General features: G+C 43.9%; 1 protein-coding gene across 1 annotated transcript in view; it reads left to right on the top strand.

Annotated features, from left to right (window-relative positions):
• ZNF469 (zinc finger protein 469) overlaps positions 1-13,264 on the top strand; it is a 240,142-nt gene that overhangs the window by 59,784 nt on the left and 167,094 nt on the right. The window contains exon 3 of the mRNA XM_030023862.2: positions 3,456-3,649. The gene's annotated coding sequence lies outside the window, so the exon portion shown is untranslated. The remainder of the gene's footprint in view (positions 1-3,455; positions 3,650-13,264) is intronic.

Genomic DNA, 13,264 nt, shown 5'->3' with positions numbered 1-13,264 from the left:
CTAGCAGGACCATGGCTTACCCTAAATCATCACAGGGCTCAGGGCAGCCTGCCCAGGGGCTGCCTGTGAGAAAACATCACGCATGCTTTTTCTTTCTGTAGAGAACAACGTAGTTGGTTTTCTTGAAGTTTTATAGACTTCTGATATACCTTAGTGGCTACCCTCTCCTTTCTGCAGCGAGCAGCAGACCACCCTATTGCATTTTTGTTTTCCCCTCAAGGGTTTTCTTAAAAGGTGAGGTTTCGTTGCAGCCTGGCTGTCCTTGCCATCCCTACGTGCGTCTCCTCCTCTCTTACTCTTGCTTGGTTTTGGCCTCAGCAGCTGTGAGGTCCCTAGACCTCCTGTGAAGGCTTCGCGCGAGCTGACTTGGAGTGTACGCTGAGGACCGCAACCCCTACTGATGGGCCATGGGCAGAAGACTGAGATAGGCTTCAAATTTGGTACATCTTGTATGGCTAGTCCTGAACAAATAGTTAAATAAGGAAAGACTAAAGGAAAATAAGCTTGCTTTCTCTGTTTCTATTTTTATTTCTCTTTTACTGTGTGGTCTGCTCATTTTGAAATTACAGTGTTTTCTTTCCCTCTTACCCTGATTTAGGGGAAAGGTTTGAGCTCCCCCCTCCTCCTTGCTCCTTTGGATTGGCTCAGATCGTCGATGGGAAAAATGAGGAGGTTTCTTAGGAATACTGTGTTCCCTCCTAATTTCCTGCCAGTTGGCATCTTTGCAACATCTCCACTGCTGCATACTTTGGGGATGCAGTGAGATTTCTCCTGTTCTTTGAGGTTTGCTGCTATTTGCTTAAATTTCAGCGAGCTCCTCTGTGCAAACACACACGCGGATTTAATTGTGAAAAGCTAATACTGAGATGAACTGTCTCTGGTTCTGTTTTCTTGGTCTACTCTGTGTTTGCTTGGGAAGGCATGGCCTCTGCTTTGGGTTTGTCACGATCCTTTCAGATAAGGTTAGACGTGTTTTGTCTCTGAATTGTAGCAAACAAAATTATTTCCATTTTTATTTGCATTCTGCAAATCGAGCCTGATGGAGTGCTCCAGTGTGGCATTTTGATCCCCACCCCCCCCCCCCCTTAATTTCCTGATCCAGCTGTTTTTAGTTGGTTTGTTCCTGGTGGCTGGGCTTCCAGATGTGCTCGGCAGCGTGGGAGCAGCTGGGTCCAGGACGAGTCGTGGCTGCGCGGTGCTTGTCTGGAGCGCCGCAAGGAGAGGTGCCTGGTGGCAAATGCTTGAGTAGCCTCTTTCTCCTGAGCGCAGGTGTCGCCAAAAAATGACCACGGTGCAAATGTTGTCTTTGCTGAAATACCTCCCGTTCTCTCGGGTGGTCTTGCAGCTAGTGAGTTCCCTCGTTGCGGCAGCCAAAAAAGGCTGAGGAGGGATGCCAGTGTTGGTGGCCCTTTCCTGGGATGGGTACCTGCCAAACATGCTGCCCGAGGGCTCTCCAGCTCATTTCTCGTAACCCCTCAGAACGTAGCCTCTTTGGGCTGTATTGATGTGGGTTGGGTTTGAACAGGCTATTAGCTCTGTATACCATTACCAGTTCCCAGAGGCTGGAAAAACACCAAATTCTTTCTATGGTGAGTCACCTTGCAAAGGGGTGCTACCTCGAGCCCAGGGCTTGCTCTGCATTGATGCTCGCCTTAGGGCAAGTCATTTTAATACTCCTGTACTTGCTTCCTCAAATTAATTTGAGGATGCTTCTGATAGAGGCACAGCACAAGCTCCAGGAAATTAAACACTAGTGACAAATGCCACATGGTACATGTCTTCAAAGACTTCACCATCCTATTCCAGCCTCTTGAACCATCCAGACCAGCTGTAATCAGAAAAAGGTGGAGGGAAGGAAGAAACACGTTTTCTTAAGGAAGTTAACTGTCAAATCCAGAGCATATTGGAGCATGGATCCAGCTCTAGAAGAATACATTCTGTGGGGTGGGCCATCAGGAAGCCTTGAGGATTAATTTAGATTTTGACTTTGGATTTGAGCTCTTTTTTGGCTTTAGGTTCCTTGCCTGGAAAATACTGGTTTGATGATTCATCACCACTTCATGAGGATTGTGAGGACTAGCAAAATGGTACCTGAATGCAAAAAAGATCATAATAATGCTTTGTATTTGAATAGGAAATTAGCTTATTTCCTTTCTTTGACCTATCTGTGATACATGGCTACTCTGGGTTTTCCCCTGTAACATTCAATGTGTCTAATTGATGGAAAGCAGGAGGTGGAATGACATCATCCTGCCCTGCCTTCCCACTGTGGAAATTTAATCTGACTTTACAGAAGTAAACCTTTCCTTTTTTCTTTTTTCTTTTCTCTTTTTTCTTTTTTTTTTTTCCCCTTCTTCTGTTTGCACAGAATCCTTGTCCTTTTTCGGAATGGGCAAAGTGTGAAAACAGATTGCAAAGTGATAAAAGAAGTAGGGCACTGTCACTTATTCTTCTTCAGCTCTTTTTCCTCTTGGTTCAGCTCCATCCTTTCCAAATTGCATCCTTTTCCCTCTCTATCTTTGATTAGAAACAGGACCTTTTCCAAATCATATTTATTGTTTTTAATAATGTTGAATGCATCCTCTGAGCATAAAAAAAAATCCTTGTAGAGAAGATCCTAGGTGAGTCCGTGGTTCTTGTGAGCCAGATATTCTGTGGTGTTGGCTCATAATTGGATGATGACTGTAAATAGCTGAAAAACAAATTTCTTTTCCTTGGAAAGTTCCTGTATCTTATGAAAAAGGGCCCTATCTGGGGTGAATAACAGTGCACTTGAGGAAACTTATGTGGAGTGCTGTCTATCAAGAATATCACTGAAAAAGGGACAATTTTTAGTTTTGATAATGTCAGAAATTTAAATACTGTTTTGACTGTAGAGTAAGTAACTAATAATTATGTAAAGAAAGGGTGCAACAAAACACTACTAGCTGCTGTGAAATTTCTCCAATGAACTTTTAATTAATACTGACATGTTTCCACAAGGGGAAAATAAAAACCAAACCCCACAGCTTTTCAATGGAAATCTCTGTTTAAAAGCTTTTGGTTTGCTTCTGCTAAGGCTGTCCATAAACCTTTCTAGTAAAATGTTATCAAGTCTAATACATGGTCTAGGAAAAGTTCTCCTTCCTGTTATTGGTTCTTCATTTCTTCAGTCGTTTCTTCATCTAGTCTACAACCTGGATGCTGTCAGCTATGTGGGTTTGGTTTTTTTTCTGAATACTTTGGTTCATTGGTGATGTGAAGATAAGAATTCAAGTTTTAGGTTGAGCTGACTAAATTTGGAAGCAGGCTTGTGTTTTGTCTTATTTAGCAAGTTCCCTACCAAGAGTGGATTCGATCACGGACAGAGGGTTCTGGTTTCTTTACATAGCGTCTTGAAAACTTGCCAGCGTAAGCACCTCACAGTTTGGGTCAATGGTATTTATAGGCTACATAAGAATATCTTTTTCTTGCAGACTTTCCTGAGATCTCTTTCCTACTCTGAAGTCAACTGCCTGAACAACAGCAAGGCTATAAAATGTCTGCTACTATAACCCCACGGTAGACCTCCATGGCTTGTAAGAGGACCTTTTCATACAATAATTCAAATTTAGAAGACTTGTGGTCACAGTGGTTTTTGCCCATAGGACACATGAACTGTTATTTGAAGGTAAAAAGGGGTGATCATGGTAAATTGTGCTATACTTTCCTATGCTTTTGCTTAATCCTTTGCACAGGCAGGGCTCTGTCTTTTCTCAAGGCTTCTTGTAAAGCTTTATGCCGCTGAACCTTCTGTGGTTGCGACCATGTGTGTAAGTACTAACGGCTCGAAGACGAATTCAAAGGGAGCGCTGGACCAGTCCTTCAGAAAACACAAAGCTATTGAGCAGATCCACGAAACCTCTCAGACGCCCGTCGGGTAAGAGCTAGTGCTCTCGAGGCAGACCTCCAGTGCTTTGCTGATGTTTACTTCCATGTCCTCGTAAAACTTAAATCTAAAAGTTTACATCTGTGCTGCTTTATATTGACGTTTATACTGCGCCGCATGTGTGAACACCCCATCTCTGAAGTGCTTTCAGATGGCAGCTCTTGCTTTTTGCAACGTGACCCCGTTGGTTTTGTGTACATGTGGATGTGCGTGTGTGCGCACACAAAAATAGACCTGGAGCAGAGCGCTGGGGACTGGGGTTTTTCCAACCCTGCAGCCTGTCAGGGAGCAAAAGACCGGGGATGACTTGGGCTGGAGTCAGGGTCGATGTTGTGAATGTCCCGAGCCCAGGGAACGCCTGTGTCCCAAATCTGTGCAACGTGGGGAGCCTCTTTGTATTTCCAGACTGGATAATGCTCCCCAGAAAACCTCTTTCTTAGAGTATTTTCTAATTTCCTGGATTCCCAGAGAGGGGTAGAAGTTTACAAGCTCCAAAGTAAAATGGGTTTTCTAACCTCAGAAAAATGTCTGTCTTCACTTGAAATGCTGGCGATAAAAGATTTTCAGGGCGTGGGCCACGTCTTATTTTTCTGAACTGTCTGCTCATCCTAACAAGCTGTGTCCAAATAAAAATGTGTAGTTTTGAGCAATAAAAAAAAAGTGTATCTTATGAAGAACCAAGCAGGGAGATGCGTTGCTCTTCTCCCAGCTAATATGTTTGTGCTGAGTTCCCAAGTATTTCTAAAGAATAACAACCCAGCAGCTGTTGTGAATAGCTCAGCATTTGAACAAATGAGTCTTTGATCTACGTATCTTTAAAAACACGGTGCCTGGTTCAGTGGCATCTCAGAAACCTATTCATGGGCACAGAAACACGTTTTTTCCAAGTTGCCCAAAATCCCAGACAAAAACACCACTAAGAAAAGTTGCGATAGTGCTGGGCTTGGTGTTTGAGCTGCAAGGCTGAGCATGGTGGACCAAACCGTGTGGCCCTGTGCCTAAATATAGCTTGAAATCTCTCTGCTTCCTCCTGTTATGGACAGACTCCCTACAAAGAAATTTTGGAGGTAGGTTGTTCAGTGTAGAACAGAAAGAATTAGGAAGAAAAATTAATCTGTCCTTTGTACTCGAGTTTGGTTTAATCATACAGTAAATGAAGCCTGCGCCACAAATTATTTCTTTTTATATCTGTAGTGAACCATTGCAAGCAAAATATGAACTTCTGAACTCAACTGTGTGAGCGTTATTAGGAATCTTGCGTAACAAAAACATACTGGGTACCAAATAATACGGTATGCTGTTATCACTCAATATGTAATGTAAATCATTCTTACGTGTCACTTACAGGGATGCTTTCAGATTTGCTTTGGATGAGGGGTTTTTTTTTTCCACTGGAATTAGTGGGAAAATATGTTTTCACAGGTGCCAGTCATCTCTTTTGTTCATAAGTGTCTTTTTTAAGGATAATTCAGTATTTTTTTGAAAATGTTGTGGCACTTTGAGTGAAGAATGAATGGTATGTAGGTGGGAGAACAAAAAAGTGCCTGGGTTTTCATCTCTCTTTATATTTGTCTTTGCTGGAAACTGAAAATAAAGCGTAGGTTTATAACATTTCTGTAGTGGTCCTTGGCTGTCGGTGCAAAGGCTGGTGATAATATTGGGAGAGCATAAGGAGATGAACCTGCCAGGACTGGGCTCTGGCTCCCACGTTAAATTTTGCAGCAAAGGATCTTACGATCGCAGTCGCTTCTCAGAGGCACAGGTGATAGCTGTCTGTCGGGCAAGTCACGAACACCATCGGTCCTGTGAGAGCAGTGCCTGAACAAATTACTGTCTTAATCTGAATTTGAGGCGATACCTGAAATGAGAGCACTCCTCTGCTGCAAATCTTCTCTTTTTAGCACATCTTTACAGTACTCCAAAACTCAGATGTTCCCCTTCTCTTCTGCCAAATTTCCAGCTGGTGTAAATGAGCATATAAGTTCCTCTGAGCTTGTTGTCAGAGCAAACATCTGGCCCTATTATAATATAGATTTGGATTAAATTCATTGTAATGTTAATGTCTTTAATGCATTTATGCTGTGGTGGACGCATGTTAAATTAAACTAAATTTATGCTGAATGCCTTGCAGGATTCAGCTATCCTTGTTAAAGTGAAAAAGAAAAATCCCTTTAGTCAAGCTTTCAAACTTTAACTCACGCAAGGGGCAAGTAAAGTTTTGACCCAGGGATTCAGTGTGTCTGAGAATCGTACTGAAGCTTCCAATTTCCTGCTCTTTATTGCTCAGAGAACATTAAGCCTAATTTGAATTGGTAGGGGAAAAGGTAGAGTTAAGATGTTGATGATATAGCTAGGATTACAGCTTTTCTGTGAACAGAGGAGTCTTCTGCTCGCTTGTGAAAATGAGGTATTTCCTGGTGTCTTCTGGGCTGTCATCAAATTCTAATAGCTGAGCAATGCAGAATGAACTGCGTAGTAATGAGTCGGGATAAAACCTGACATCCCTCCTCTTCGCTGTGTGGGTTTTCCTTACCTTTATGCATATGCAGGGAGGAGTGGAAGGGGAAATTGCATCAGGAGGAAAAATCCTCTTCTGATTACAGCCAAAAGGTGGAAATTGAACCTACAGACTCTGTTTTTTCAGTCCTGCTGTGTGGCCCTGGGCATGTTGTTCACTTTTCCTGTGCTGCTTTCCCTCCCACAAAATGCAGGTGATAACTCTTGGCTTTTGGGTGCAGAGTGCATCCCCGCTGTTACCCTTGAGCCAGCGGAGAGGGAGAGCCCAAGGTGGGGGCTTCTTGCTGGCAGGATGGGGTGTGGGACATGCTGGCAAGCAGGGACTGCCCTCGGTAACAAATACTGGTGTGTGCAAAAAAAAAAAAAAAAAAAAAAAAAAAAAAATAGAAAAAAACCACCTGCCTTCTTTTAACCAGCTCTGATTTAATTGTCTTTCATCAGAACATCCTGCTCAGCAGCTGAGCCCTCTCCTGAGAGTGCTTTCCACACCCCCTCTCCTTCCTGCAAGGAGAATACTGTCTTTGCAGATGGCAATTGTTTGCTTTGCGGTTACTGATCTATGGAGCAATTTAGAGAGGAGAGGGGAAAACAAAAATCCCTAACCTTTCCTTTTTTAGGTTTAGTGGGAGTAATCGCTCTGTCTATTCATCTTGTGTGTTCACCAAAGGCGTCGCAACCTGTGCTGGGCTGCAACGAGATGGATTAGGATGCAACTCTGAGCATCCAGGTGTGGGGAAGGGATCTGGGCACGCAGAGAGGAATTTGGAAATACCGTCAAGTTATGGAGATGAGACTGGGGCTGATCTCAAAGGGAGACTGAGGCTTGCCTTCTCGCCGTCTTCCTCAGCAGGGAGGAATTGCTCTCCGTGTCCCCCTCCCTGTGCAGCTCCGCAGGGCTGGCCATGTCCCCTCTTGTCCTGGTGGTACTGGGCCTGCTGCCTGCAAGGATAATGCTTTTGATTAGGCTTTTTAGGATGGGGAAGGGTAAGCTAACCCAGGTGGTGGTGTGTAGGCTTCTAGCCTCTAACCGGAGTATCTGTTTCATGACAAATGACCGGTATAAAGCATTGCATCAAAGCTCCTGTTGGTGTCTATTTATTGACCCATATTTTGATTTGACGTTAAGGTAATGCAGCCGCACGGCTGGCCTGGTGTTGCTGTCAGAACAGCATCGAGCATCCCGCAGGCTCAGTGCTAGAAGAGCTCAGAAGAGGAGCAGCAAGCTGTGTTAGCCTGGGTTGCCTTTCCTTCTCTCTTCTCCTCTCTCCTGGGCATAACCTTCCAGGAGTGGAAGGGGATGTGGACCGCATCCCTCCGTGCTGCGGTCTTCCTTTGCAGACTTTGGGAATGTACTTAACAGGAAAGGACTTAACTGCCAGGGAGTATTTGTACGATGACACAGTTAATGACTGCGCTACAAATTTTACAGTTGCTAAAGTTCAAGAGGGTCTACGCTGCGCACTGGAGCAGGCTTGCTTGGGGTGGAAAGTGGGGGAGTGGAGATGTTGTCGGCAACGTTGGGCTCCCTGTGAGGACCACACAGAAATGATGTATCTTCCGGCAGATGTAGCTGGAGGTCCCCGCTCTTGCCAGTGGCCGCAGCCACTTCTCCGCAGCAAGGATGAGTAGGCAGGACGGAGCGATCCCAGGGGCTGGAGCTGGCTTCCGGATCACCCACCACTTGCGTCAACTGGCTGCATAGACATTGTTTGGTGAATAAGTGGGGAACCAGGAACAGGGATGCCGTAATAAATAGCGAATGTAGCCTAGACACCGCCTTGGGATCTACAGCTGAAAGCAAAGGTGCGTCACTGCCGTGTTCGCGGAGAGGAATCTGGGAAAGAGAACCACAAGAATCCCATGGGATCCCATCACCTGGAGGCAAACGCAAGGAAACATGGAGGCACTGACCTTCAAGTGAGGGTCTTCCAGAGCTTTGCTGCAGACCACCAAGCCCTACCACCCACGTGGCAGCTGGAAATCCCCGTGCTCGGGACCGCAGCCTGAGGAGGAAGGTCGGAGCGAGCCCCGTGCTCTTGGGATGGTTCACCACGGGGTTTGCCCTGGGCGACCCGGGCTGCGTCTCTACCCTGTCCTGTGCTCTCCCCATCCCACCTACTCCTCCCAAATGGACGGGAGGGAGAGCTCGCCGGAGCTTGGCCCTCTTCCTATCAGCCAGCAGGATCTGTGAGCTTGTTCCTGAAGGGAACAGGCAGTGAGGGGGAGTTTGGATGGTTTTGGCAGTTTTCTGGCTGGGTGGTTTGGGTTGGTTTTTTTTTTTTTTTTTTTTTTTTTTTTTCATTTTAGGGGTTTGTTTGTTTGTTTGGTCTTAATGTTTTTTTCTCTGTTTCCAGCTGGAGCCTTGCCCAGAGGTCCGGCGGGGTGTTTGTGTTTTGGGGGAGTTGTGGAATCAAAGGACTTTTGTGCTCATCACCCTTGCTGTGAAATGCAAACGTGTGCATGCTTTGCAGGTTTAGCTGAGACATAAAAAAAAAAAAAAAAAAGCCCCCGATTTGCTGTTTTATTTCTTTAGAAATATGTATTTGCTGCTGTAACAAAGTGTACTCTGATTAGATATATAGTTATTGTTCAGTATGGAGAAAAAAAAAAAAAGCAGACTTCTGGAAGTGCTTTAAAACAGATCAAGACACTAAATTATGTGTGTCTTTCCTTCTCAGAATCATTACAGCATTTTCCTCCTTAGTTTCTTCCTGTGTCCCACAATGTAAAGTAAGTATCCTACCCTGGATTGCATCTCACAGACTGAGCGGTAATCTCTGAGTCTTTGAAGATGAAATCTGTGGGATTCTGCAGATGAAATCTGTGGGATTCTGCATGTGCTTTACTACAGAATGCCTACTTTGTTAATAAGGTTTTCTGCACCCAATGAGTCTACTCAAAATGCTTGGTTGTTTTTGTTGTTGTTTTGTTTTGTTTTTACTAATCTTTTCATTTTTCATGTGCCTTATATTTTCTGGTATCACATGGCTGCATGCTTCAAAGAAGTCTGTAGCAGAGGTAAATGCATGTGCAATATCAGTGTTGCTGTAATGAGCATTAAGGTTCATTATGGCTTAGGGAAAACAAGAGCTGGATTTTGTCCTCTGATATATTATTGCGCCTGTCTTGGCTTTAAAACATATTAGTAGGGAAAACGTAATAAAACCTGTAAATCTGGTGAAATATTTTAGTCTAGTTTATTTTGTAGCCCAGGTGATGGCAGCCCAGCGTGGTTATAAGACAGGGCAGGAACTCTAATTCACCAAGTGATCAGCTTGCAAGACTCTGCCTCTGTGCAAGTCACTTGGCCTCCTTGTGCTCTAACACTGCCTCTAAACTGGAGACAACTGTGATGTTTACTTAAAGGTACTGGCTGGAACTGGGAAATGGGGAGTTTCAACCAGGGTTAAAAAACAAAGCAAACTGGTAGGGAATGGATTAATGTGGGGTGAGCAATGGAAAGCTCGGCTGCAGTTCAAGAAATACCAGCGTGTCCCGAGTGGTACTTGTGGGATGCTGAGAAGCAGTCAGATGCAGTAAAGATGCGACTCTGCTGAATCCCTTAGAGACACATTCATATTTTCCCAACTTCACAAGCCATGTTTCCCTGCTATCCCTGACAAGAGGGGCCATTGGAAGTGATAAATGCCATATATCTTGCTAACGGATGTTGTGTCTGAAGACAGTGACTCTGAGTTAAGAGGTTTTAAACCAAGTTGTTGTTTTCCCACGGTGATTTTTTTCTTTTTTTTTTTTTTTTTTTTTTTTTTGTCTAGCTGTTGCTGGTAGCTCAGAAGAAGTTAGCTGGATTAGCAGCGAATCAGATAAAATCTGGATGGGTTGGAGTAAGTCTGAGGGATTCTCTCTCTTTGGGAAAAGGTCTGGCTCGGATTAAGTTGCTATTTATATTTCTAATGCAAAGGTACTTGTGGTCCAACTAAAACTGTGAAAACTTTTCACATTCTTTACATCCCAGTGAAAGTAATTTGTACAAAATAGTGCTGGTTTTAATGGCGTTTTTCTTAAACGGCAATTCTTCCACCATAAAATACCGCAAAAAGCTGTTGGTGTTCGCATGAAACATTCTGTCCTGTTCGTAGTCGTAGACTCTGGTGGGAAACGGTTAAGTGAGAGCTGCTGACCTTGTGATAGCAAGTGATTTACTGCCCACCTGGATGGAGAGGAAATGGGAAGGGTCTTTAGAGAGATGATTGTAGCATGTGGGATGAGCAGTTTTGAGGGAGGATCCCTACAAGCACCCATGGCTGGAAGTAGGTTGGAGTTGAATTTATCTTCTTTTAACTTTGCTTATTAATCAGAACACCCCACCCCTCTCCCCTAGGACATGTTGTTCTAAGAAAGGATGAGAAAAGCATCTACTTTTTGCTACGTCTAGTGCTTAAATGCCTGTTCTACGTGTGGAGGAGCAGAGCTGAGAGACAGGTCTTCTCCGTGTTTGGAAGGAAACTTGGAGACCCTTTGCTCAGGGAGATGCTGTGGTGCGCTGTCTGCTCTTGGAGTAATTAGTCACCACATACCACAGAGCATCCCAAGGACTGCACGTGTTTGCTTTGACATTCATGTTATATCTGAGTTACAGCTATAAGTTATAGCAGATGGTTTTATCTTTGTTGAATCATAGAGCACTGTTGCAATAAACACAACAAGTAATTTGTGCATGCAGAACGTCCCAAGGGTCCTACTAAAGCCCTTAATCGTTGTCTGGGTCTTATTCTACCTCTATGCTAATATGACTTGCTGTTTGGGATAGTTTCTCTTTTCCCTGGATAGATCTCCTCTGAAAGGATGGAGACTGCATGGTTTAACTCGAGCATTTCTGACTTAAAATGAGAGAGAGTTGGGTTTGGGGGCTGGGGAGCAAGTGTTTCTTCTGCTCTAAAAAGTTTCTCAGAAGTCTGAAAGGGATTTTTCTCAGCAAATGTGTGTTTCTTCAGGGGTGAAATTAGGTGACCTATATTCCATCTAAGGGATGCATGATAGATAGGGCTTCCACAGAGGAAGGAATTTCACTCCTGATGAATAATAATCAAATCCAAAAGAAGGAAACCACGTATAACTCTTGATCCTTTTGGACTCTGACCGTTCCCAGAAGCGAGCGTGACTAATAGGTTTGCTCCAGGGCAAGCTGAATATTTTGCTGAAGTAAAAATAAAATCCAGAAGCCCAGACTGATGTGTGTGACATGAGTCATCTTCAGAATTCTGTAACTCCGTCCTGCTCTGTGGGATCAGACAGCAGATCCCTGCTGAGCTTTGCTGCAAGGGGCACAGTAGGGCATGGAAAGTCCTGCTGCAAAATAACTGTGGGGTGAGTCAACCTTGCTTGAATATGCTTTGACTCGCTGGTTGGAGTATCAGGGTGTATTATCAAGATATTGGCACAGAGTACAGAGGACTGGTCCGCCTCTTTGTGATTTCAAGTGTCGGTTTTTGCAGCTCGGATCGCTGCCTCGCATAGCCACGGGCAACACGTGGCTTCCCACCTTTTCAGGAGATGCCAGCCACTGGAATGGCCAAAGCAAACGGTGACAACAAAAGTGTGATGGTTTTGCAGGGAATTGTGCAATGGGCCAGCGAGGCTTGAACTCCACTGGCCAGTAATGGGAATGTTAAGTGGTAGGGCAGGGATGCTGTGCCTGCTCGATGCGATGCTCTCCATGAGTAGCAGTGGCTTTCAGTGAGACACAAAGAGGCACCTCTGAGACCTTTGGTCATTTTTCGGTGGTGCCCAGGCTGTGTGCTGCTTGTAGCTTGAGAAGGGATTTCACCCAAACAGAACAAATACAGGTCTAAATGGAGCGTGACCCATCCTGAGTTGGTGCTTTGAAGGAGCTCGGGTCATTTCACGCTGGCGAGTGGGAACCGTGTGAAAGGCCAAAGAAGGGAAAATGTCATATGATTTCCACCAAAAACTAGGCAGAAATTGATGCCTTGGACTGCGTTGCGTTTGAGTCATTGAGTTTGGTTCCAAGAGAAATTAGTTGGAATTGCAATCGATGCAAACCAAAACTGGACAAAGGTACTAGGCAAATGCCAAAAATTGGAGAACGAGCCAAGCTATGAAGAGGGTGGGCTAAATTTCTTCTGCGAGGTAACTTGTCTCCATAAGGGACTTGGGACAGTCACCTTGAGGGGACTGATCTGTAGTGACACAATTTAATGTACTTAGTGAATACGATTATCCATTTTAGTCTTTTAAGAAAAACCAGAATAAGATCCTTCCAATAACTCTGCTTGTGAAATGTGTCTCAGGGTAGATAAAAATGAAGTAAAAAAAATTCCAGTAGTTTTGGTTGTATAACACTGAATGTATCACTTATTTCTTGCCAAAAACCCTGATAAGACCTCTATATGTTTTTTCTTTTAATTAAAACTATGATTTTTATGTACAAACAAAATATTTGTGCTATATTTTTCTTTTATGGAATATTATGTCACTTCAGAATTTGTTCCCCATTCAGACACTAAATTCCCTGTGGGAGGGAAGTAAATCTTTTAAAGTGCATTCTCCAGTCATTCCCTCCAATACTCCCTTCAGATATTAAGAGGCCCAATGCCTGATCATAAATATTTCTGGGTTTCTAAAATGCTGTGAGGATCCTGGATGCCTCTGCTGGTTTAGTTGCTTGTATTAATAATTGCAAGAGAAACATAAATTTGATCTCTGCTGTACATACATAAATGAAAGGGCTTTATACCTTTAAAAATGTTTTTCTTTGCAATAAAAGTAGCAGGATTATTTATAGGCAGTTACTAGAGCTTCCTGTGCTTTAAAGCAGGGCTACTCAATTTTTAATTTTTTTTTTATTGATGCCTGCTG

This window comes from Aquila chrysaetos, chromosome 9 (assembly GCF_900496995.4).
Source record: "Aquila chrysaetos chrysaetos chromosome 9, bAquChr1.4, whole genome shotgun sequence".
NCBI lineage: Eukaryota > Metazoa > Chordata > Aves > Accipitriformes > Accipitridae > Aquila > Aquila chrysaetos.
This window is presented reverse-complemented; position numbering and strand designations above follow the sequence as displayed.